At 41.4% G+C, this 27355-nt stretch overlaps 1 long non-coding RNA gene across 1 annotated transcript in view; it reads left to right on the top strand.

Moving 5' to 3' along the window:
* The window catches only part of LOC138931175 (uncharacterized), a 60432-nt gene extending 33799 nt beyond the window's left edge, over positions 1–26633 (top strand). The window contains exons 3-4 of the long non-coding RNA XR_011446441.1: positions 11441–11512; positions 21684–26633. This is a non-coding gene — a long non-coding RNA (uncharacterized lncRNA). The remainder of the gene's footprint in view (positions 1–11440; positions 11513–21683) is intronic.
* The last annotated feature ends 722 nt before the right edge of the window (positions 26634–27355 follow it).

Genomic DNA, 27355 nt, shown 5'->3' with positions numbered 1-27355 from the left:
GATCCAGGTTTGGTTGACTCTAAATCCTGCAGGTTCTAAACTGCAATGCCAGTTGTTTCTGCCAGACCATCTATATCAGGATCACTTGGGACCTTGTTAGAAATGGGGATTTTCAGGCATCACCAAAGACTTACTGAATCACAAAATCTGGAGGTGAGGCCCAACAATGTGTATTTTATGAAACCCTCCAGGTGGCATTGATACACAGTCAAGCATGAGACTGCTGCTCTGCATACACTGCACACTTTATGGTTCCCTCTTGGCTTCCCAGGTGGCACAGTGGTAAAGAACCCACCTGCCAGTGCAGAAGATGCAAGAGACATGGGTCTGACCCCTGGGTCAGGAGGATCCTCTGGAGGAGGGCATCACAACCCACTCCAGTATTCTTGCTTGAGAAATCCCATGGACAGAGGAACCTGGCAGGCTACAGACCATGGGGTAGCAAAGAGTAGGATAGGACTGAGCATACACAAACACAATTGATCAGAGGTTCTGGTGATTAAATTTTAGGCAAATAGCCCTAATAGTACCTAGCATGGGGCTCAGCATGCCGTTCAGTTCAGTTCAGTTCAGTCCCTCAGTCATGTCCAATACTTTGTAACCCCATGAACCTCAGCACACCAGGCCTCCCTGTCCATCACCAACTGCCATAGTCTACCCAAACCCATGTCCATTGAGTTGGTGATGCCATCCAACCATCTCATCCTCTGTTGTCCTCTTCTCCTCCTGCCCTCAATCTTTCCCAGCATCAGGGTCTTTTCCGATGAGTCAGCTCTTCGCATCAAGTGGCCAAAGTATTGGAGTTTCAGCTTCAACATCAGTCCTTCCAAACACCCAGGACTGATCTCCTTTAGGATGGACTGGTTTGATCTCTTTGCAGTCCAAGGGACTCTCAAGAGTCTTCTCCAACCACACTGTTCAAAAGCATCAATTCTTCTGTGCTCAGCTTTCTTTATAGTCCAACTCTCACATCCGTATGTGACCACTGGAAAAACCATAGCCTTGACTAGATGGAACTTTGTGGACAAAGTAATGTCTCTGCTATTTAATATGCTATCTAGGTTGGTCATAACTTTCCTTCCAAGGAGTAAGCATCTTTTAATTTCATGGCTGCAGTCACCACCTGCAGTGATTTTAGAGACCCCCAAAATAAAATCAGCCACTGCTTCCACTGTTTCTCCATCTATTTGCCATGAAGTGATGGGACCGGATGCCATGATCTTCATTTTCTGAATGTTGAGCTTTAAGCCAACTTTTTCACTCTCCTCTTTCACTTTCATCAAGAGACTCTTTAGTTCTTCTTCACTTTCTGCCATAAGGGTGGTGTCATCAGCATATCTGGGGTTATTGATATTTCTCCCAGCAATCTTGATTCCAGCTTGTGTTTCTTCCAGTCCAGCGTTTCTCATGATGTACTCTGCATATAAGTTAAATGAGCAGGGTGACAATATACAGCCTTGACGTACTCCTTTTCCTGTTTGGAACCAGTCTGTTGTTCCGTGTCCAGTTCTAACTGTTGCTTCCTGACCTGCATACAGGTTTCTCAAGAGGCAGGTCAGGTGGTCTGGTAGTCCCATCTCTTTCAGAATTTTCCAGTTTATTGTGATGCACACAGTCAAAGTCTTTGGCATAGTCAATAAAGCAGAAATAGATGTTTTTCTGGAACTCTCTTGCTTTTTTGATGATCCAGCAGATGTTGGCAATTTGATCTCTTGTTCCTCTGCCTTTTCTAAAACCAGCTTGAACATCTGGAAGTTCATGGTTCACGTATTGCTGAAGCCTGGCTTGGAGAATTTTGAGCATAACTTTACTGGCGTGTGAGATGAGTGCAATTGTGCAGTAGTTTGAGCATTCTTTGCCATTTATTTTCTTTGGGATTGGAATGAAAACTGACCTTTTCGAGTCCTATGGCCACTGCTGCATTTTCCAAATTTGTTGACATATTGAGTGTAGCACTTTCATAGCATCATCTTTTAGGATTTGAAATAGCTCAACTGGAATTCCATCACCTCCACTAGCTTTGTTTTTAGTGATGCTTCCTAAGGCCCACTTGACTTCACATTCCAGGATGTCTCAGCATACTGTAGGTATTTAATAAGAACATATTGAATAGTAAGCTAATCAAGCATCATAGATCCATGACCTCTAACCCCAGACCCCTGCCCTATGATATCCGAGACTTGACCTCTGACCCAGACCAAACTGACCTATGACCTTTGACATTTGAATCATGACCCTCTGACCTCTAACCCTTGACCTATGACAGTGGTCCCACCCCTGCCCTATGACCTCTGACCTTAGACTTCTAAGGGCACAGCTTTAAATGAATACTGATTTGGGACTGTGCCACAGGGACATCATTGCTTCATTGTCATTGTGTTTTTAAGCTTTAAAAAATTAAAACAGTTCGTTTGGGGAGAAGGTCATAGTTCAAGAGTCAGGGATTGGAGGCAAAGGCTCAAAGGTCATGGAGTCAAAGGTCATAGGGCAGGGCATGGGGTCAAAGGTAAAGGCTCAGATATAGAAGGTCAGACAGTCCAAGGTCAAGAGGATTGAGGATCAGAGGTCAAATGGCAGGGTTCCTAGTTAGAGTTCAATGGTCAGTGGTCAACAGTCCGAGGCTAAGGGTCTTGGGGGTCATAGGTCACAATTAACCTTCAGATCGGCAGTGAAGCCAGCTGGAGAAGGCAAATTCCTGAAGGGTCAGATGGTGACAAATAGATAAATTTTTCATCTTTGGTGTTGACTTCATTCTGTGTTCATCTGGTGCATGATTCGTCTAGAGTGTGAAGCTTTATTATTTTTTTTTGCTGTTTGTATGTTATTTGATTAGATGAAGAGGGGTATAGATTAGGACTGGGGTCAGAGGTCTTGGGCTCCCAAATCACTGCAGATGGTGACTGCAGCCATGAAATTAAAGATTCTTGCTCCTTGGAAGAAAAGCTATGACCAACCTAGACAACATATTAAAAAGCAGAGACATTACTTTGCCAATAGTCAAAGCTATGGTTTTTCCAGTGGTCATGTATGGATGTGAGACTTGGACCATATAGAAAGTTGAGAGCCAAAGAACTGATGCTTTTGAACTGTGGTGTTGGAGAAGACTCTTGAGAGTCCCTTGGACTTCAAGGAGATCCAACCAGTCCATCCTAAAGGAGATCAGTCCTGGGTGTTCATTGGAAGGACTGATGCTGAAGTTGAAGCTCCAAATACTTTGGCCACCTGATGCAAAGAGCCAACTCATTTAGAAAAGACCCTAATGCTGAGAAATATTGAAGGCAGGAGGAGAAGTGGATGACAGAGAATGAGATGGTTGGATGGCATCACCAACTAGATGGACATGAGTTTGGGCAAGCTCCAGGAGATGCTACAGGACGGGGGAGCCTGGTGTGCTGCAGTCCATGGGGTCACAAAGAGATGGACATGACTGAGTGACCAAACAACAACAAAGGTCAAGGGCCAGAAGTCAGATGTCAGAGGTTAGAGTCAGTTGTCATAAGCTCAAGGGTCAGAGGACAAAGGTCTGAGGTTGGGAGTCAGGGGTCAGAAGGGAGGTGGTCATGGTCAAGGGTCATATGAGCAGGGTCTGGGGATTGTGTGGGTTTCAAGCCATCTGCTCCCCAGGTGGCACTAGTGGTAAAGAACTCACTACCAATGCAGGAGGCACAAGAGACATGGGTTCAATCCCTGGATTGGGAAGATTCTTGCCTGGAGAACTCCATGGACACAGAAGCCTGGTGAGCTACAGTCCATGGGGTCTCAAAGAATCAGACATGACTGATTGAAATGTACACACACAAGCCATTCCCATGGGTCAGGATCATGTGTACCCAGAAACTCCATATCTGCTCTTTTCCTGCAACGTTTCTTGTCCCCTCTGACATTACCCACATCTGAATTGAGGGTGTTGCCCTGATTAACCTATGGTCCTTTTTCTTCTCTTAATCTTGTTGCATTCATATGAGGTTGGGTACCTTCGAGTGGGTTGCTATTGTGTGTTCTGCTGAGTGAAAATCTTTGGTGGTATCATATTAATATCATAGCCTATTACATCTAATTCATAGGGTCATCACTGTCTGATTTCCCCTAGACTGAGCTCAGATCATCTTTCTTGCAATTTAATTGTTATTTTATATTGGAGTAGAGTTGATGTCCAATGTTTTGTTTGTTTTAGGTGTACAGGAACTTGAAGCAGTTATTTATAGATGTATATCTATTTCTGCTTTTCCTCACATAGGTAATATAGTTTGGTAGAGTTCCCTGTTCTATTCAGTACTTCCTTTTCCATTATCAACTTGATATATATTAGTGTGTATATTTTCATTCCAAACTCTTAATTTATGCTTCCCTTCTAACTTTCTTTAGATAATCATAATTTGGTTTTCTCAGTATGTAAGTCTGTTTCTCTTTTGTTAATTAGTTCATTGGTATGAGTTTATAGATTCCACCTGTAGGTGATATTTTATGATATCTGTCTTTTTCTTTCTGACTTACCTCACTTAGTATGATAATTTCTTGGTCCATCCATGCTGCTGCTGATATCTTTATTTTTTTCTGTTTTATGGCTGAATAGTATTCCAGTGTATAGATGCACCAGTTAGTTTTCATATTGCTGTCAATGGACATTTTGGTGGATTCTATGTCTTGGCTATTTTAAATAGTGCTACCCTGAAAATCAGGGTGCACATGTCATTCTGAATGATAAATTTTTGGATCTAAGCCCAGGAATGGGGCTGCAGGATCATATGCTACCTCTGTGTTTAGTGTTTCAAGAAACTTCCATATTGTTTTTCCATAGTGGCTTCACCTTTTACATTCCCACCAAGATGGTAGGAGGATTCCTTTTTCCATACATTCTCTGCAGTATTTGTTCTTTGTAAATGTGTTCGATGATGGCCATTATGACCAGTGTGAGGTGGTACCTCATTGTTGTTTTGATTGGTATTGATTTAATAATTAGTGGAGTATCTTTCCATGTGCTTTTATTATTGTACACCTTGTGAGTAAATTTATCTCTTGAGACTGGCTTCTTGAAAGTTGGCCCTGTTTTGGATCCTTTTCTGATGATTTACTCCAGGCCATTTCTTGAGGGCAGGTGACATTTACAGCCCTGTAAGATTTGTGACTATTAAGAGCCCTTCAGCACCTGTTTTAAGGTGTGTATATTGATCTGAACCAGCTAATTACTCCCTGTCCCCCCCTTTCCTTTTTGGTAAACTTAAGTTTCTTTTCTAAGTCTGTGAGGCTGTTTCTCTTCTGTAAAGTTCATTCGTATCCATTTTTAGATTTTACCAAAAGTGATAGGCTGTGATGGTCGTCTTTCCCTGTCTTATTTCAGTTAGTATGATCATCTCTAGTTTCTTCCCTGTAACTGGAAATGGCGTTGTTTGATCCTTCTTTATGTCTGAGTAATATTGCAATGTGTATATGTACCCCATCTTCTGTATCTATTCATTTGTCCTTCTGCACTTAGGTTGCCTCCATATCTTGGCTATTGTACCTAATGCTGCCATGATCTTTGGAGTGCTGCTGTCTTTTAAAATTTTTGTTTTCTCTGGATCTGTGTCTAAGTGTGGGATTGCTGGGTCACTTGGTACTTCTCTCTTTAGTAATCTCCATACTGTTCTCTTTAGTGGATGTACTGATTTACAGTTCTGCTAATGGTGTAGGGAGGTTCCCTTCTCTCCTCACCCTCTGCAGAATTTATTGTTGTAGGTTTTTTTTTACATTTGATTTGCCTTGGGGGTTTCCCAGGTGGCACTAGTGGTAAAGAACCTGCCTGCCAATGCAGTAGACATAAGAGACGTGAGTTTAATCCCTGGTTCAGGAAGATACCCTGGAGGAGGGCATGGCAACCCACTCTAGTATTCTTGTCTGGAGAATCCTATGGACAGAGGAGCTTGGGAGGCTATAGTCCATAGGAGTGCAAAGAGTCGGTCACGACTGAAACAACTTAGCACAGCACAGCACAGCACAGCATGACGTCTTTGGAGAAATCTGCATTTAGATCTTTGGCTAATGTTTTATTGGGTTGTTTATTTTTTGATATTGAGCTGTGCAAGTTGTTTGTATGTGTTCTTCATTTGCAAGAATTTTTTCCATTCTGAGGGTTGTCTTTTTCTTTCACTGATGGTTTCCTTTGCTGTGAAAATGCTTTTAGGTTTATTAGGTCCCACTTGTTTATTTTTGTTTTATTTTTCATGATTCTAAGAGGTGGATCAAAAAAGAACTTGCTGCATTTTATGTCAAAGCTTGTTCTGCTTTTTCCCTCAAGAGTTTCATAGTATCTGTCCTTTTATTTAGATCTTTAATCTGTTTGGAGTTTATTTTGTGTATGGTGTTAGGGAGTAGTCTAATTTCATTCTCATTTTCATTGCTAAGCAAGCTGCATGCTGTCCTCCAGAGTGGCTACTCCCAGTTTCCATTCCCAGAACCAGTGTAAGAGGGTTCCCTTTTGTCCACAACCTCTCCAGCATTTACTGTTTGTAGAGTTTCTGCTTATGGCCATTCTGACTTGTGTGAGGTGATTACCTCCTTGAAGTGTTGATTATTTGCATTTCTTTCATATTCAGTGATGTTGACATCTTTTCAGGTGATTTTTTTGAAAACATACTTATTCTAGTTGGCTTCTTGAATGGTTTCCCTGTTTTAATATTTTCCCAATGACCTCCCCTAGGACATTTCTTGAGGGCAGGTGTTTTTTAACTTATAGCCCCTCTGGCCTTGTGAATGCTAAGTGCCCATGAGCATTGGTTGTTGTTATGGAAATGGCCAAAGGCCGTAGCATGTCTTTATGCCCCACTCTGGTTACTGGGAGAACCAGTGCCTTAGGGAAAGTACTGTTCCTGGATTGTCAATTAGGGTGGAATATGCCAGAAGAAACACCCAGGGCTTGTATTGCATTCCTTCTTCCTTCCTTACCCCTATCCCCTGGAAACATCATAGATCCTGTAACAGACTATTGGAGGGTGCTTTCATCCATAGGTGGGGCGCCCTAAAGAAGGAGGCTGGACGTGGGGACCCAACCACCAGCACAGAGGCTCCACATCCTTTGGGTGCAGTAGGCACAGTTTTGCTGCAGGAGGACCTGCTTGGATCTGGAGGTCATGAGCCCATGCAGAGGGGAATAGGCACATCAGATCCATGGGGCAGGGCTCATTAGCTGGCACATCCTCCCCAGCTCCATCAGCCCCATGACAGTCCATCCCTGGGACCCAAGCCTGCTCAGGCTTCAGGGATGTGACAGCAGCCCAGGTCACCAAGGCCTAAGGGGAATAGAGTTGCATTCTCTTTTTGTAATTTGTATTTTGTATTGGTGATTAGGTGACTTACCATATTGCGAAGTGAAAGCCGCTCAGTCGTGTCCGACTCTGCGACTCCATGGACTATACAGTCCATGGTATTCTCCAGGCCAGAATACTTGAGTGGGTAGCCTTTCCCCTCTCCAGGGGATCTTCCCAACCCAGGGATCAAAGCCAGGTCTCCCGCACTGTAGGCGGATTCTTTACCAACTGGGCCACTAGGGAAGCCCAAGAATACTGGAGTGGGTAGCCTATCCCTTCTCCAGTGGATCTTCTCGACCCAGGAATCAAACCAGGGTCTCCTGCATTGCAGGAGGATTCTTTACCAACTGAGCTATCAGGGAAACCCTACAATATTTTATTTTATTTTATTTTTTTCCTACAATATTTTAGTATGTAGTTTTTTTTTTTTTAAGGTATAGAGCAACATGATTCACTTACACATAGATGTGTACATGTCCTTTTTCTGGTTCTCTTCCCGTATAGTTTATTATACAGTACTGAGTAGGGGTCCTCATCCTATAGTGGATTCTTGTTGATTAATTTTTAAAGAGTAGTGTGTATATGTTCATCTCTACCTGTTCATTTCAAAAATTTGATTTTCTCCTCAATTACTCTTTGGAGGGTGGTTCTGCAAGCTTTTATGGTAGGTTTATCTTCATCTCTTAAATGCAGTTTCTTATTCCTCTCTGTATTGACTCTTATCATTTACATGGCACTAGAAGGCAATGGCACTCCACTCCAGTACTTTTGCCTGGAGAATCCCGTGGACGGGGGAGCCTGGTGGGCTGCAGTCCTGGGGTCGCTGGGAGTCGGACACCACTGAGCGACTTCACTTTCACTTTTCTCTTTCATGCATTGGAGAAGGAAATGGCAACACACTCCAGTATTCTTGCCTAGAGAACCCCAGGGATGGGGGAGCCTGGTGGGCTGCCGTCTATGGGGTCACACAGAGTTGGACACGACTGAAGCGACTTATCAGCAGCAGCAGCAGCAGCAACACCATAACAGCGTTCCATTTTCTCCTTGCCTTTCCCACTATTTATTCTTCATAGATATTTCATGATAGCCTTTCACACTGGTGCAGAGTGATCCCTCGTTGTGGTTTTGATTTCATGTCTATCATAGTTTATGACATTCAGCAAGTTTTTATGGGCTATTTTTAAAACACGGTGAGTAGAATTTACTATAAAAGTTTCTTTTTCATAGTGTGCTCAGGTTTTTTAAAAAAATTATTTTCTATTTGTTTCCCCTGAAAAATTTTAAAATGCAGGTATTATTTAGAGCCCAGTATTCCCTGTGAATACAAACTGTCCATGAGCAATAGTTATAGAGTTGCTATTTAGAGCATGGCCACAGTACTGCAGAAATTCTTCTATCCCTAGACTTACTACTCTGGTAACCAGAGTCTTAGGGTTAGTCCTAGTTTCTGGTTGTAAATTAAAGTGGAATGTGAGAGTAGAAGCCACCAAAAGCTTGTGTATCTTTAGTAGTTGTTTTATTTTGAATTAATTTGTACTTTTAATTGGAGTAAATTCTACTTACAGTGTTGTGTTTCCTCTAGAAGTACAGAATCTTGTTCAGTTGTACCCATGCAGGTATCTATTCACATCTGGCTTTTTCACAAATAGATTATTACAGATTGGTTAGTACCCACCATTGGTAATGTACGTCCATGCTGACTATGTATTTTATATGTATCATTGGTATAAGTTAATCCCAACCTCCTATTATAACCCTTCCATTCACCATTGAAAGCAAGTGAAAGTGAAAGTGAAGTCACTCAGTCGTGTCCGACTCTTTGCGACCCATGGACTGTAGCCCACCAAGCTCCTCCGTCCATGGGATTCTCCAGGCAAGAATACTGGAGTGGGTTGCCATTTCCTTCTCCAGGGAATCTTTCCGACCCAGGGATCGAACCCAGGTCTCCCGCATTGCAGGCAGACCTCTGCGCCACCAGGGAAGCCCACCCTTTGGTAATTATAAGTTTTTTCCCCTAAGACTATATGGTCATTTCAAATGCAATTGAAATTTGTATACTACAAAGCTACAGTCATTAAGACAATATGGTACTAGCACAAAACCAGAAATATAAACCAATGGAACAAGATAAGAAAGCCCAGAGATAAATCCATGCACCTATGGGCACCATATATTTGACAAAAGAGGCAAGGATATAAAATGCAGAAAAGGTAGCATCTTCAATAAGTGGTGCTGGAAAAACTGGACAGCTACATGTAAAAGAATGAAATCAGAACACCTCATAACACCATATAAAAATCAAAATGGATTAAAGGCTTATTAATAAATGTAAGGCCAGAAACTATAAAACTCTTAGAGGAAAACATAGGCAGTACACTCCTTGATAGAAATCGCAGCAAGATCCTCTATGACCCATCTCCTAGGGTAACGGAAATAAAAGCAAAATTAAATAAATGGGACCTAATTAAACTCGAAAGCTTATGCACAGAAAAGGAAACAATAAAGAAGATTAAAAACAACCCTCAGAATGGGAGAAAATAATGGCCAGTGAAACAACTGACAAAGTATTAATCTCCAAAATATACAAGCAGCTCATATGGCTCAAGATCAGGAAAACAAACAATCCCATCAAAAAATGGGCAGAAGACCTGGACAGACATTTCTTCAAAGAAGACATATAGATGGCTAATAAACACATGAAAAGATGCTCAACATTGTTCATTATTAGAGAAATTCAAATCAAAACTACAATGAGTTTGTAGTGTGTATATTCTTACCTCACACAGGTCAGAATGGCCATCATCAAAAATTTTACAGACAACAAATGCTGAAGAGGGGTGTCGAGAAAAGGTGACCTCCTTACACTGTTGGTGGGAATGCAAATTGGTACAGCCACTATGGGGGACAGTATGGAGGTTCCTCAAAACACTAGAACTAAAACTACCATATGACCCAACAATCCCACTACTGGGCAAATACCCTGAGGAAACCATAATTGAAAAAGACACATGTACCCCAATGTTCAGTGCAGCACTATTTACAATAGCTAGGATATGGAAGCAACTTAGATGTCCATCAACAGATGAATGGATAAAGAAACTGTGGAACATATATACAATGGAATATTACTCAACCATAAAAAGGAACACATTTGAGTCAGTTCTAATGAGGTGGATGAACCTAAAGCCTATTGTAAGAGTGAAGTAAGTCAGAAAGACAAATATTTAATATTAACACGTGTATGGAATCTATAAAGATGGCACTGACAAACCTACTTGCAACAGCAATGGACACACAGACACAGAGAACAGACTTGTGGACACAGGGTGGGGAAGGAGAGGGTGAGATATATGGAGAGAGTAACATGGAAATATATACATTACCATATGTAAAATAGATAGGCAGTAAGAATTTTCTGTATGATGTAGGGAGCTCAAACCTGTTGCTCTGTGACAACCTAAAGGGGTAGGATGGGGTGAGAGGTGGGAGAGTTTCAAGATGGAGGGGACATATATATATACACCTATGGCTGATTCTTGTTGCTGTCTGGCAGAAACCAATGCAATATTACAAAGCAATTATGCTCCAATTAAAAATAAATTAATTAAAATGCAAAAAAGAATGCTAATAGTTTAGCCAGTCCAGTATAAGTTAACATGTTTTTACTGATATTTATATCATTGTCTATTTAAATGATTTTAAAATTTTTCACCTAAAAATGATCATACCAGGAATAACAGTAAGCTAATAAAAAGTACCAAACTATCCCCAAATTTTCATACTTTAAGTAGAAATAAACTGAACTTTGAGAGATTGCTTTTTGGTTCCAAAGATCATATTTCACTTAATAGTAAACCTAATAAAGATAATTTACATAACATGTTAAACTTACCCTGTGTTAGGTATTTGTGTGGGCCAGTGGTGGGTAGTGAAGACACTGAATATTTTCTCCCTGTCTGTCTGTAAGTATAATTGAAAAACTAAGGTTTTAAATAAGATGAATTGAGAAGACTTCATGGAATGAAGATAATTTGAATCAGGCCTTGAAGAATAGACAGGACTTTTAAAATATGGACATAGTTGGGAGACAGCATGCCAGGGAGAGAGAAAATCCATGCTTGGTTGTCTGAAATAACCCAATATTTTTCTTGTTTCAGGTTCAAGTTTTGAAACTGCTTTTGAATTTGTCTGAAAATCCAGCCATGACAGATGGACTTCTTGGTGCCCCAGTAAGTACTTGCATATTTGTTTTGTCTATACAGATACATGGATTTGTCAGACAGCTCTGGAAGGAAAGATTTATCCCAGAATATTAACAGGAATTATCTCTGAGCAATATTAGAAGTGGTTTTTCCTTCTGTTTTGGGTCTTTTTGCCTATATGAATTACCTAAATTTTCTGTAATGAACATATTTTACTTTTGAAGACCAGTTTGAAAAAGTCTCCCTGTAATAATAAATTACAATTTTTGTGTCTCTGTTCAATTTGGGGTACTTATATCATCACATCTTTTATACTTGACCTCGTTATCTTCAATATATCTTAGTATCCACTGAAACACTAGTATTTATGGGCCTGATGTCAGGCTGAGTGTCAAGATAAACCAGTGAGTATAGCATGACATCGTGCTTGTCCTCATGAACTTACAGTCTAGGGAGAAAACACAAAAAAGTAAGAAATGAGCAAGATCATTAAAAGCTGTGGTGTTTTCAAGGGAATATAAGTTGTGTTGTTGTAGAATGCCCTATAGAAGAAGGACCCTGTCATATTCATCTGCTCAGCCCTCTGCCTGGCACACTGTGTGTGCTGTTAGCAATTTGTGAATTAATGAGTTTCTATGATGACTATATAGAATTAATGAGTTTCTATGATAACTATATGATGGATCTTAATGAGGAAAAATGACTGCATTCTTTGTTTGTTCAGTCGCTCAGTCGCTCTTTGTGACCCCATGAACAGCAGCATGCCAGGCTTCCCTGTCTTATCTCCCAGAGCTTGCTCAAACTCATGTCCATTAAGTCGGTGATGCCATCCAACCATCTTATTCTCTGTCATACCCTTCTTTTTGGCCTTCAATCTTTCCCAGCATCAGGGTCTTTTCCAATGAGTTGGCTCTTCGCATCAGGCCAAGGAAATAGTATTGTTTAGCTAAAACTCAAAACCTCTTGTTTCCATTAGTTTCTTACACTGTTTCAGAATATAATGAACTGCCTCAACAAAAAAAGACCATTTAGCTATTTAGCCAACTTTCATGGAAGGTCCACTGTTTTACCTGTTGTATGTAGAAGAATGTGCCCAGAAAATAAGAGCTTTAGTTTATCACCGTGATGCAAACGTGAAGGAAAAGGTAACAGTGATACCAAAATTCTAATTGATCATAGTTTTCCAAAGAGTAATGCAGTCTAGAAGGAATACACATAAATTTATCACTTTTCACCTTGTTTACAAAGGGATTCTTTTGACTGCTGAATTTAAACAGTAAATATCATTTACTGGTAAATACCTTTTATCATTAACACAGCTACAACTTGCCATGGTCTTCTGATTTATTTCGGACCATTTTATTGAATGGTCAATAAAGCTCACATGAATAGAAGAGGTTGTTCTGAAACCATTTTGTTTTTATTTTGCTTTAGCTAAGCTACTCCAGTTATTTCCTCTGCACAGAGTGACAGTGACCTTTTTATGTGTAAGCTACCCTTCCACTGTTGAAAATGACTTGCAGTTACTCATCTGGTACAACAACAGTATGTTTCATAACTGCCCTAGGAAGAACCTTGTTCTTCTGGTAGTAATAAGATCTTGTACTCCCAACCCCACCTGCCACTCTGCTTTCAGGTCTGTTCTGATCATTAGAACCTATTTTAGTCCATGAAAACTTTAAACTGTTAGGATACTTCCTAATGTTTCCTGTTTCCAAATACTCACCCACCCCTGTTTAATGTGTATAACATTCTGTGTGTGTTAGTCACTCAGTCATGTCTGACTCTTTTGTGACCTTATGGACTGTAGCCCACCAGGCTCCTCTGTCCTTGGAATTCTCCAGGCAAGAATACTGGAGTGGGTTGCCATTTCTTTCTGCAGGGGATCTTCCCAACCCAGGGATTGAACCCACACTGTAGGCAGGTTCTTTACCAAGTATGAGCTACCAGGGAAGCCCTATACTGGGGTCAATCAAATCTATCCAAAGGCAATTGGTTAAATCCGTTCAGTTCAGTTCAGTTCAGTCGCTCAGTCGTGTGCGACTCTTTGCGACCCCATGAATCGCAGCATGCCAGGCCTCTCTGTCCATCACCATCTCCCGGAGTTCACACACACTCAAGTCCATCGAGTCCGTGATGCCATCCAGCCATCTCATCCTCGGTCGTCCCCTTTTCCTCCTGCCCCCAATCCCTCCCAGCATCAAAGTCTTTTCCAATGAGTCAACTCTTCGCATGAGGTGTCCAAAGTACTGGAGCTTCAGCTTTAGCATCATTCCTTCCAAAGAAATTCCAGGGTTGATCTCCTTCAGAATGGACTGGTTGGATCTCCTTGCAGTCCAAGGGACTCTCAAGAGTCTTCTCCAACACCACAGTTCAAAAGCATCAATTCTTCGGCACTCAGCCTTCTTCACAGTCCAACTCTCACATCCATACATGACCACAGGAAAAACCATAGCCTTGACTAGATGGACCTTAGTCGGCAAAGTAATGTCTCTGCTTTTGAATATACTATCTAGGTTGGTCATAACTTTTCTTCCAAGGAGCAAGTGTCTTTTAATTTCATGGTTGCAATCACCATCTGCAGTGATTTTGGAGCCCCCCAAAATAAAGTCTGACACTATTTCCACTGTTTCCCCATCTATTTCCCATGAAGTGATGGGACCAGATGCCATGATCTTGGTTTTCTGAATGTTGAGCTTTGAGCCAACTTTTTCACTCTCCTCTTTCACTTTCATCAAGAGGCTTTTTAGTTCTTCTTCACTTTCTGCCATAAGGGTGGTGTCATCTGCATATCTGAGGTTATTGATATTTCTCCTGGCAATCTTGATTCCAGCTTCTGTTTCTTCCAGTCCAGCGTTTATCATGATGTACTCTGCATAGAAGTTAAATAAGCAGGGTGACAATATACAGCCTTGACGTACTCCTTTTCCTATTTGGAACAAGTCTGTTGTTTTGTGTCCAGTTCTAACTGTTGCTTCCTGACCTGCATACAGATTTCTCAAGAGGCAGGTCAGGTGGTCTGGTATTTCCATCTCTCTCAGAATTTTCCACAGTTTATTGTGATGCACACAGTCAAAGGCTTTGGCATAGTCAATAAAGCAGAAGATGTTTTTCTGGAACTCTCTTGCTTTTTTGATGATCCAGAGGATGTTGGCAATTTGATCTCTTGTTCCTCTGCCTTTTCTAAAACCAGCTTGAACATCTGGAAGGTCACAGTTCACGTATTGCTGAAGCCTGGCTTGGAGAATTTTGAGCATTACTTTACTAGCATGTGAGATGAGTGCAATTGTGCGGTAGTTTGAGCATTCTTTGGCATTGATTTTCTTTGGGATTGGAATGAAAACTGACCTTTTCCAGTCCTGTGGCCACTGCTGAGTTTTCCAAATTTGCTGGCATATTGAGTGCAGCACTTTCACAGCATCATCTTTCAGGATTTGAAATAGCTCCACTGGAATTCCATCACCTCCACTAGCTTTGTTCGTAATGATGCTTTCTAAGGCCTACTTGACTTCATATTCCAGGATGTCTGGCTCTAGATGAGTGATCACACCATCATGATTATCCGGGTCATGAAGATCTTTTTTGTACAGTTCTTCTGTGTATTCTTGCCACCTCTTTTTAGTATCTTCTGCTTCTGTTAGGTCCATACCATTTCTGTCCTTTATCGAGCCCGTCTTTGCATGAAATATTCCCTTGGTATCTCTAATGTTCTTGAAGAGATCTCTAGTCTTTCCCACAGTTATCTAGTCTTTGAAGATATTGTATCCAAGTACTGCATTTCGGACTCTTTTGTTGACTATAATGGCTACTCCATTTCTTCTAAGGGATTCTTGCCCATAGTAGTAGATGTAATGGTCATCTAATTAAGTTCACCTATTCCAGTCAATTTAGTTAGCTGATTCCTAAAATGTCAATGTTCACTCTTGCCATCTCCTGTTTGACCACTTCCAATTTTCCTTGATTCATGGACCTAACATTCCAGGTTCCTATGCACTATTGCTTTTCATAGCATCGGACTTTATTTCCATCACCAGTCACATCCACAACTGGGTGGTGTTGTTGCTTTGGTTCCACCTCCTCATTCTTCCTGGAGTTACTTCTCTACTGATGTCCAGCAGCATATTGGGCACCTACCAACCTGGGGAGTTCATCTTTCAGTATCCTATCTTTTTTACCTTTTTATACTGTTTATGGGGTTCTCAAGGCAAAAATACTGAAGTAGTTTTCCATTCCCTTCTCCAGTGGACCAGGTTTTGTCAGAATTCTCCACCATGACCTGTTTGTCTTGGGTGGCCCTACATGGCATGGCTCATAGTTTCATTGAGTTAGACAAGGCTGTGGTCCATGTGATCAGATTGGTTAGCTTTCTGTGGTTGTGGTTTACATTCTGTCTTCCCTCTGATGGAGAAGGATAAGAGGCTTATGGAAGCTTCCTGGTGGGAGACTCAGTTCAGTTCAGTTCAGTCACTCAGTCGTGTCCGACTCTTTGCGACCCCATGAATCACAGCACGCCAGGCCTCCCTGTCCATCACCAACTCCTGGAGTTCACTCAGACTCACGAACATCGAGTCCGTGATGCCATCCAGCCATCTCATCCTCAGTTGTCCCCTTTTCCTCCTGCCCCCAATCCCTCCCAGCATCAGAGTCTTTTCCAATGAGTCAACTTTTTACATGAGGTGGCCAAAGTACTGGAGTTTCAGCTTTAGCATCATTCCTTCCAAAGAAATCCTGTCTTGTTCTGATGGGCGGGACCATGCTCAGTAAATCTTTAATCCAATTTTCTGTTGATAGGTGGGGCTGTGTTCCCTCCCAGTTGTTTGACCTGAGGCCAAACTATGGTGGAGGTAATGAAGATAATAGTAACCTCCTTCAAAAGATCCTATGTTCCTATTGCTGCACTCAGTGCTGCTGACCCTGCACCAGGCCATCACCAATCCATGCCTCTGCCAGAGACTCCTGGACACTCCCTGGCAAGTCTTGGTCAGTCTCTTGTGGGGTCACTGCTCCTTTCTCCTGGGTCCTGGTGTGCACAAGGTTTTGTTTGTGCCCTCCAAGAATCTCTTTCCCCATTCCTGTGTAAGTTCTGGCAGCTCTATGGTGGGGTTAATGGCTACCTCCTCCAAGAGGGCTTGTCCCATACCCAGGTCTACTGTACCCAGAGCCCCTGCCCCTGCAGCAGTCCGCTGCTGACCCGTATCTCTGCAGGAGACACTCAAACACAGTTCTGGCCCAGTCTCTGTAGGGTCTCTGGGTCCTGGTACACAGAGGTTTGTTTGAGCCCTCTGAGCATTTCTGCTGGGTATGGGGTTTGATTCTAAATGTGATTTCACCCCTCCTACAGTCTTGCTGGGGCTTCTCCTTTGGCCTTGGACATGGGGTATCTTTTTTTGGTGGGATCCAACATTCTTCTGTTGACAGTTGTTCAGCAGCAAGTTGTAATTATGGAGTTCTTGCAGGAGAAGATGAGCACATGTCCTTCTACTCTGCCATCTTGGAGATGCAGTCTCAAAAACAACAGAATGATCTCTGTTTGTTTCCAAGGCAAACCATTCAATATCACAGTAATCCAAGTCTATGCCCCAACCAGTAATGCTGAAGAAGCTGAAGTTCAACAGTTCTATGAAGACCTACAAGCCCTTCTAGAACTAACACCCAAAAAGGATATCCTTTTCATTATAGGGGACTGGAATGCAAAAGTAGGAAGTCAAGAAACTCCTGGAGTAACAGGCAAATTTGGCCTTGGAGTACAAAATGAAGCAGGTCAAACACTAACAGAGTTTTGCCAAGAGAACACACTGGTCATAGCAAATACCCTCTTCCAATAACACAAGAGAAGACTCTACACATGGACATCACGATATGGTCAATACTGAAATCATATTGATTATATTCTTTACAGCCAAAGATGGAAAAGTTCTATACAGTCAGCAAAAACAAGACTGGAAGCTGACTCTCAGATCACAAACTCCTTATTGCCAAATTCAGGCGTAAATTGAGGAAAGTAGGGAAAACCACTAGACCGTTCAGGTATGACTTAAATCACATCCCTTACGATTTTACAGTGGAAGTGACAAATAGATCCAAGGAATTAGATCTGATGGACAGAGTGCCTGAAGAACTATGAATGGAGGCTTGTGACATTGTACAGGAGGCAGTGATCAAGACCATCCCCAAGAAAAAGAAATGCAAAAAGGCAAAATGATTGTCCGAGGAGGCCTTACAAAAAGCTGAGAAAAGAAAAGACATGAAAGGTAAAGGAGAAAAGGAAAGATATACCCATTTGAATGCAGAGTTCCAAAGAATAGTGAGGAGAGATAAGAAAACCTTCTTCAGTGATTAATCCAATGAAATAGAGGAAAACAGTAGAAAGGGAAAGACTAGAGATCTCTTCAAGAAAATTGGAGATACCAAGGGAACATTTCATACAAAGATGGGCAAAATAAAGGACAGAAATGGTATGGATCTAACAGAAGCAGAAGATATTGAGAAGATATGGCAAGAATACACAGAAGAAGTGTACAAAAAAGATCTTCATGACCCAGATAACCACGATGGTGTGATCACTCACCTAGAGCCAGACATTTGGAATGAGAAGTACGCCTTAGAAAGCATCACTTATGAACAAAGCTAGTGGAGGTGGTGAAATTGCAGTTGAGCTATTTCAAATCCTGAAAGATGATGCTGTGAAAGTGCTTCACTCAATATGCCAGCAAATTTGGAAAACTCAGCAGTGGCCACAGGACTGGAAAAGGTCAGTTTTCATTCCAATCCCAAAGAAAGGCAATGCCAAAGAATGCTCAGACTACCACACAATAGCACTCATCTCACATGCTAGTAAAGTAATGCTCAAAATTCTCCAAGCCAGGCTTCAACAGTACTTGAACTGTGAAATTCCAGATGTTCAAACTGGATTTAGAAAAGGCAGAGGAATCAGAGATCAAATTGCCAACATCCGTTGAATTATTGAAAAAGCATGAGAGTTCCAGAAAAACATCTACTTCTGCTTTATTGACTATGCCAAAGCCTTTGACTGTATGGATCAATACAAACAGTGGAAAATTTTAAAGGGATGGAAATACCAGACCACTTGACCTGCCTCTTGAGAAACATGTATGCAGGTCAGGAAGGAACAGTTAGAACTGGACATGGAACAACAGAGTCTTCTCCAACACCACAGTTCAAAAGCATCAATTCTTAGGTGCTCAGCTTTCTTCACAGTCCGACTCTCACATCCATACATGACCACTGGAAAAACCATAGCCTTGACTAGATGGAACTTTGTGGACAAAGTAATGTCTCTGCTTTTGAATATACTATCTAGGTTGATTATAACTTTTCTTCCAAGGAGTAAGCATCTTTTAATTTCATTTATGGTTGCAGATGGTTGCAATCACCATCTGCAGTGATTTTGGAGCCCCCCAAAATAAAGTCTAACACTGTTTCCACTATTTCCCCATCTATTTCCCATGAAGTGATGGGACTTGATAAGCCATGGTCTTAGTTTTCTGGCTGTTGAGCTTTAAGCCAACTTTTTCACTCTCCTCTTTCACTTTCATCAAGAGGCTTTTTAGTTCCTCTTCACTTTCTGCCATAAGGGTGGTGTCATCAGCATATCTAAGGTTATTGATATTTCTCCCGGCAATCTTGATTCCGGCCTGTTCTTCTTCCAGCCCAGCATTTCTCATGATGTACTCTGCATATAAATTAAATAAGCAAGGTGACAACATATAGCCTTGACGTACTCCTTTTCCTATTTGGAACCAGTCTGTTGTTCTGTGTCCAGTTCTAACTTTTGCTTCCTGACCTGCATACAGGTTTCTCAGGATGCAGGTCAGGTGGCCTTGTATTCCCATCTGTTTCTGAATTTTCCACAGTTTGTTGTGATTCACACAGTCATAGGCTGTTGCATAGTCACTAAAGCAGAAGTAGATACTTTTCTGGAACTCTTATTTTTTTGATGATCCAACGGATCTTAGCAATTTGATCTCTGGTTCCTCTGCCTTTTCTAAATCCAGCTTGAACATCTGGAAGTTTATGAACGTGAGAGTTTGACTATAAATAAAGTTGAGCCCTAAAGAATTGATGCTTTTGGACTGTGGCACTGGAGAAGACTATTGAGAATCCCCTGGACTGCAAGGAGATCCAACCAGTCAATCCTAAAGGAAATCAGTCCTGAATATTAATTGGAAGGACTGTTGCTGAAGCTGCAACTCCAATACTTTGGCCACCTGATGCAATGAACTGACTCACTGCAAAAGACCCTGATGCTGGGAAAGATTGAAAGCAGGAGAAGGGGGTGACAGAGGATGAGATGGTTGGGTGGCATCACCGACTTGATGGACATGAGTTTGAGTAAGCTCTGGGAGTTGGTGATAGACAGGAAAGCCTGGCATGCTGCAGTCCATGGTGTCACAAAGAGTCAGACATGACTGAACTGAGTCTTTAAAGAGAATGAAGCAAGTCTGAATGTGCTAATGTGTAAAGACATCCATGACATACTGTTGTTTTTCAAAATGTTGTAGGCAAATATGTCTAATGTGACTCCATGTGTGTTTTTTTAAATCTGAAAATGTATGCTTCTATATGGATAGAATACTTCTGTCATTCATATTAGTCATTTTGGTATATGTAGAATGAAACACAGACTCATGAGAGGAAGAGTAGAGAGTCAGGAAATGACTTTTCTTTGTACAGGTGCTTAGTCTAGGGTTTGAATTTATTTACTCTGAACATACATTTTATAGGGTTTCTTTTTCCAGTAAAGTAGAAAAAAGTCACAAGATCATTTTTTTCCTCTTAACTGAAACAAATTTTATTCATTAATTTTCATCCCTATTTTACAATGACTAAAATTCCAAGATATAAAAATACTCAGCAGTTATTTTAGTAGTATTTTTCTCCCATGAGCTACTGTAACAATTTGCTGATGTATTCGTATTCATCTAGGTTTTTTTCCCTCCACCCACCCCAGATCCCCAGGTTTTTGTTATATTCAAGTTCATAACCACCACCATGTTTAATTATTAAGTAAATCAATTTTTAAGCAGAAGATTTCCTATTCGTATATTTAAGGCAAAGCTTTAAGAGAAGAGTACTTTAAATTTCCTTTGTAAATACATAGATTTCCATAGGAAGTCACAAATCCTTAAACAGAAAAATGTGCTTTCTCAGAGTTATTCTGATATAGAAATGAAACTTGGGAGAAGTATTTTTACAGTGGAAAAGGGATTCAGTATATGATGAAAACATGAAAATTCTCAATTAGCTACAGTAGTAATAATGTATATTATTGGAGCTAAGAATCATTATTAGTGATGCAAACATAAGTATTAATTCCCTGAAAGGCGTGTATGAGTGCTAAGTTGCTTCACTTGTGTCTGACTCTTTGCGACTCTATGAACTGTATCCCGCTAGTCTCCTCAGTCCAAGGGATTCTCCAGGCAGGAATACTGGAGTAGGTTGCCATTCCCTCCTCCAGGGGATCTTCCTGACCCAGGGATCGAACCTGCATCTCCTGCAACTCCTACATTGCAGGCTGATTCTTTACCTCTGAGCCACTGGAGAAGCCACTGAAAGGCACATTTCTTTATAAAAATGTTGCTTAGTCTTCCTCCTTGTTTAATGAAAATATGTATTTAAAATGTACACACATTAAAACCAAGATTTGATTTTAATATACTGTTGCAGTATTGGATTCTAAAACTCCCTCTTCTTTTCCTTTATTATTAGTTTGAACAAATAATAACATTTTCTGGACATCAGAGCATTGCGTTTGAAATGTCAAAATACTAGAGAAAAAGAGGGAGTCATTCTAACTATCTAGAAAGATTTGCACAGTGAAAGTGCACAATTAGATCTTTACCTATGTAGGTCATGGCACATCTTACCCTTTTTTAGGTGGTCCTATTTGATGGTTCCACCCTCTTGGGCAATGAGTATCAAAGTGTTCCTCAGTTACTGCAGGAGAAATGGATTTCAATAAAATCTTACATGTTGGTATGGATGCTGGCTAATCAAAGGGGAATCTAGGGCACATTAGTTTTTGAAAGGCAGAAATAGACTTTTTCATCAAACCCATGGGAGAGCAGTGAAAAAACACCATAAAAAGCCTAATATAAAGGACATGACACTTGCCTGGAGAAAGGTTTTCGAGATGAAATTATTCACTTATTACCTCCTCTTACCTTCTTCCTTTCAGGTCAATCATATCCATGGAACTGTGTCTGACCCCTATGGTTCATCTTGATAGCTCTCTTATTTGGCTTCTTCATAACATTTTGAGTATCATTCAAGTTAACCCTGCATTATATGTGACAATGTGTCCTTTGAGTATCTTAGATGTGTAAATCATGGTCTCTATAATGAAATTTTATTGTCTTTAGCACATAGACCATGTTATTTTTTTGTTTCCCCTAGTTTCTACCATGGCCTTAGGTATACAGTAGCATGTTGGGATAATATTTTAATAAATTATCTTCTCTGTGTGTGTGTCCTTACACCTAGCCCTTCCCATATTCAGCAAAGATATTTCATCACCTAAGAGAAAGGTTATTATAGCAGAAGAGCAGAAAACTAAAAAGTTAATTCACAGCCTTTGAGTTTTAAAAAACCTATTAAGAGTTTCAGGAACCAGGGCTTTTGAGCTTCAGAAGATTAAGCCCTAAAGAACCCAGGTCATATACTTCATGACATACATAACAGATTTGAAAGGATACAGGATCAACCTGAGCCAATTTTTTTTTCTCCCCAGACTAGGTGAAAATTCCATGGGATGTGAGAGGAGTGAGTTAGGACAAAAGTCCTTGATAAGACCCTTAACAGAGATGCAGTTACCTGCGCTGTGGGGCAAGACCCAAGTGGAAGACAAAGGAGAGAGGGTTGGAGAAAGCTGAGTAGATGGGACTGTGCCTGGCCTCTCCCTCACAGAGAGGGAGGCAACAAGCTCTGAAGGGCTCCCCCGAGTCCAGCCTGGCTCCAGCCCTGTGGACTAGACTTGGTTGCAGCCTTATCATTTCCCAGACTACAGTGAGTTCTGGGGACGAACCCAGTGTTTTCTGAGTAGTGCTGAGTGGCCTCAAGACCTGAGGAAACTTCAAGTCAAGGTTAAGGAGGTATGGCAGTGATCTGACTCCAACTGAAATTGAGGCCTGGGTAGAATTTAAATATTTTTGCAACACATGTGCAGGGACAATTAAGGCTATTCGTGACAATGTACCTGTCAGTGGTTCCAGGGTGGACAGCAGAAAATAAAAGATCAAATACTCTCTCTTTGTCTTAGCCACAGCCCCAGAGATTGTGGGGAGAATTTGAATGGTCTGAGATTAAGTTTTATATTACCTGGAGGAATGGAGGCCCCTAATAGACTAATCACAAGAAAAAACTTCTTGTGCACCTGAATTTGTGGGCTGACGCTTATAGTAACCCTGCTAAGGCACTCTATATTTGGTCAGTTGGATGGGCTTGAGGCCAACATTTAAGAGAAAAGTGAGTCAGAAGACAAGAAGCCCCTGCTGAGGGTTGGGTAAATCAGTACATATTGAAGTGCTCCCTGAACTGTCCTCGCCTTAGTCTGCTTTCTCTCCAACACCTCTCAGCTTCTTTAGTCCTCAGCAGTGACCATGGTGTTGTAAATATCGAATACTACAACACCCCTGGTTGGCCAAAGGAGAGTCAAGCTAGGGTCACTCAACTGTTTACTACGGCAGGAGGGTGATTTCAGGCATTTTATAGTTTTCCCAGACATACAGAGGTGGAAACAAGAAGAGGTTTTAATATGAGTCTCAGATACCCAATTTGTGTGTAGTTACAAATGTATGACTTAATCACTGATTGATTTTTAGCAAGTAAACGGAACTGGACAGGTTCATATTTTTAAGTGGGCTGTAGCCTCAGTATTGCATATGGTAGGACCACATTATTTATTCAATTTTGTGGGCCTGCTCTGATTGTGCTATAGAAAGGTAGAGGTCTCCAGAGTCAATTGGGGTTGTCGAATCACATTCAATGAATGTCCTAGTATCTCAATTGAAGAATTCTGCTATTGAGGGAGTCCCCTGGAGTAATCAATTAAAAGCAGTAGCATTAAGCAGCTAACGGTGCCGGGAAATCTATACCGGCACGGGGAAGAAACAATTCCCTGCAATGATTTCTATGCAAATTTTGATTCTTGTACCTAATGACATTAGGATGCACTAATGATACATAACTCAATGAGGAGCTTCTTTCCCAGTTAAGTGTGAAGCACATTTTTGCCCCTACAACCTTGGTGGCCAATTGGGAGGCCTACTGTCACTGCTGGGAAGCCATAGATTAGGGAAAGACAGCCCAGCTTTCTTTGTGTGTATCACTCCTGTGGGAGAGATGGAGCTCAGATAAAAAGGAAGACTTTCTGGAGATTGGCATGGGTCCCTGAAAGGGCCAAGACCATTCCTTCTTTTATTTACTGAGCATTTGTCCATGCTGGCCCTGTACCTTTAATTGTTCCTTCTCCACTTATGGCCAGCAGAATCCAGTAAAAGACACCTGAAGCTCAGCTCAAACTGCATTGAGACTTTTTCCAGATTCCACTTCTTCTTCACAACCTTTTGTCCCAAAATGTGGATCGAAAGAAATGTTGTATTTCTTTTGTCCTTTAAACATGATTTGGCTTTCCAGTGAGTTCTGGGGAAGAACCCAGTGTTTTCTGGGTAGCACTGAGTGCCCTCAAGACCTGAAGAATCTTCAAGCCAAGGTTAAGGAGACATGGCAGTGATCTGAGTCCAGCTGAATTTGAGGCCTGGGAGGAATTTGAGTATCTTTGCAACACATGTGTGGGGACAATTAAGGCTATCCATGACAATGAACCTGTCAGTGGTTCCAGGCTGGACAGCAGAAAACAAAAGATCAGGTGGCCCTAGTGGTAAAGAACCTGCCTCCAATGCAGGGCACACAGTGGGCCTGGGTCCCATCCCTGGTGGGGAGGCCCCCTGAAGCAGGGCATGGCAGCCTCCAGTATTCTTGCCTGGAGAATCCCATGGATGGAGGAGCCTGGCGGGCTGCCATCCATGGGGTTTGAAAGAGTTGGACACAACTGAAGCAACTTAGCACAAACATGATTTAATCTGTTTAGAGACCACACTGTGCTGTGCTTAGTTGCTCAGTCATGGCCAGCTCTTTGCGACCCCATGGATGGTAGCCCACCAGGCTCCTCTGTCCCTGGAATTCTCCCGGCAAGAATACTGGAGTGGGTTCCCATGCCCTGCTCCAGAGGATCTTCCCAACCCAGGGGTCGAACCCAGGTCTCTTGCATGCAGGCGGATTCTTTCCTGTTTGAGCCACCAGGGAAGCCCAAGAATACTGGAGTGGGTATCCCATCCCTTCTCCAGTGAACTTCCCGACCCAGAAATCAAACCAGGGTCTCCTGCATTGCAGGTGGATTCTTTACCAGCTGAGCTACCAGGGAAGCCCAGGGACCACACAGCTCCACCCAAATTTGGTAGAAAATTCAATGTCAGGATTATTGAGGCCTCCAGGGTCATGTTCAGTGCTCTTTCCCAGACCGTCACTGAGAGTGCTCAGATCTTCAGTCTACACCCTGGGTGGTCTCTTCAAGGCTAACAGCTCTGCTGATCCTGCTTAAGCTGAGGTGGAGGGTTTCTGTCCAGGCTGGGAGCCCCGGATCAGCCTGCAGTCTAGCCTTTCTTGGATACCACTTGGCCATTTTCTTCCGAGGTCTTGTCACCTTCCTATGCACTGTCAGGGAACAGGGTGCCTAAATGCTCTACTTGTAGAATTGGTAACACTCCAGTAGCCTTGCCAGTTTGGAGGGTCAATCTTAAAGCTCTAGGTCCCTCTTTATGTGAGATACCAAACCTCAGAGCCACTTTGATTTTAACACAGCTGTTTAGCTCTTTGTTTCCTTTTGCCTTGGCTTTAGAACACACCATTCTTTTAACTTTGACCTGGGAGCTGTTGAATCCCCAGGTTTCTAGGTCATAAGGCTTGTATTACTCTTGACCTGTGGTGTTGGAGAAGACTCTTGAGAGTCCCTTGGACTTCAAGGAGATCCAAACAGTCCATCCTAAAGGAAATCAGTCCTGAATATTCATTGGAAGGACTGATGCTGAAGCTGAAACTCCAATAATTTGGCCACCTGATGCAAATAACTGACTTATTGGAAAAGACCCTGATGCTGGGAAAGATTGAAAGCAGGAGGAGAAGAGGACGACAGAGGATGAGATGATTGGATGGCATCACCCACTCAATGGACATGAGTTTCAGTCAACTCCGGGAGTTGGTGATGGACAGGGAGGCCTGGCGTGCTGCAGTCCCTGGGGTCGCAAAGAGTTGGACACAACTGAACTGAACTGAACTGAACTGAGGGTGTGTGTGCGCCTGCGTGTTTGCACATGAGTGGGTGGATATTGGAAAGGAGAGAGGGAGGAGCTCTCCTTCTGTTTGAATTTCCCCATCTCAACCTCCCTGCTCCTTCACCCTGCTTCACTTAGCAAACTCCTAGCCATCCTTCAAGACTCAGCTTATATGTCACTCTTTTCGATGTTTGCCATGACCCCTTACTCTAATTAGGCTCCCATTGCATGCATGCATAGCACCTTGGAGCTATTCTACGTAGCACATACCATAATGGTAATGAGTTATTAAAGTGATTGTTAATATTAGTTAATATTGGTTTGTAAGTTCTATAAGGATAGGAACTAATCTTTTTGTTCATTGTTATATTTCCATTGCCTTCCAATATCTGACATTTAGAAGATGAACAAGAATGGAATAAGTGAATAAATGAAGGGAGAAATTTGCATATTTTTTAAGTAATGCAGAAGTTATTTTCTAATATTTCTTTAAGTTTATATAGTAGTGATAGCTTATAGGATGAAAATAGACTGCATTGACTATTGTGCTGAAAGAGTTGGCATAGAATTTTTTATATTATCCTTTTCAGCATCTATAGTATCTGTAGTGATATCTTTTTTCATTCCTTGTATCGGTAATTTGAGTCCTCTCTCTTGGACTTTATGAAATAAAAAATTTCCTGTTCATCTAAGAAACACCATTAAGAGAATGAAAGGCAAGCCAGTGTGGGAGAAAATATTTGAAATCTAAATAATGGGTAAAGGGCTTATATTCAAAACATATAAACAATTCCTACAAATCAATTAAAAATGAAAATATAGATAGCAATTTAAAAATTGCAAAGACTTGAACAGATATTTCACAAAACAAGGTTTTGAAATGGTCACCAAGCATCCTTAGTCATCAGGGAAATGCAAATTAAAACCACAATGAGATATCACTATACATCTATCAGGATAAAAGACCAACAATACCCAGTAAAATCAAGGATGGGGGAGCTGCTAAAACTTTTATGCACTGTTGAATGGAATCTTAATTGGTACAATCATTTTGGAGAACTGGCAGCATCTACTCAAGTTGAATATATATGTGTACTCAGTGGCCTTACAAATCAATCTGTCTCTCCAATAGAAATGCATATGTGTGTGCACCAAAAGACATGTGCAAAATATTCATAGCAGCATTATTTGTGATAGCACCAAACTGAAAGAAACTCAAATGCTCATCAACATTTGACTAGATAAATACATTGTGGTATATTCACACCATGTCATATCACAGAGCAATTAGAAAAAACAATTACTAAACCAAACTACTGACTTAATTTCATAGGCATAAGGTTGAGAAAGAAGCTAGATGCAAAAGAGTCCATTTATATCAAGTTCATATACAGACAAAATTAATCAATGATGATAGAGATCAGAATAATAGTAGACCAGGAGGGACATAGAGAGACATTTGGGAAGTTGATTAACATTCTAAGTCCTGATCTAGGTGGTGGTAACATGTGTGCTCACTTTA

Source organism: Ovis canadensis, chromosome X (assembly GCF_042477335.2).
Source record: "Ovis canadensis isolate MfBH-ARS-UI-01 breed Bighorn chromosome X, ARS-UI_OviCan_v2, whole genome shotgun sequence".
Taxonomy (NCBI): domain Eukaryota; kingdom Metazoa; phylum Chordata; class Mammalia; order Artiodactyla; family Bovidae; genus Ovis; species Ovis canadensis.
The sequence above is the reverse complement of the archived record's forward strand: the minus strand, read 5'-3'. Positions and strand labels throughout refer to the sequence as shown.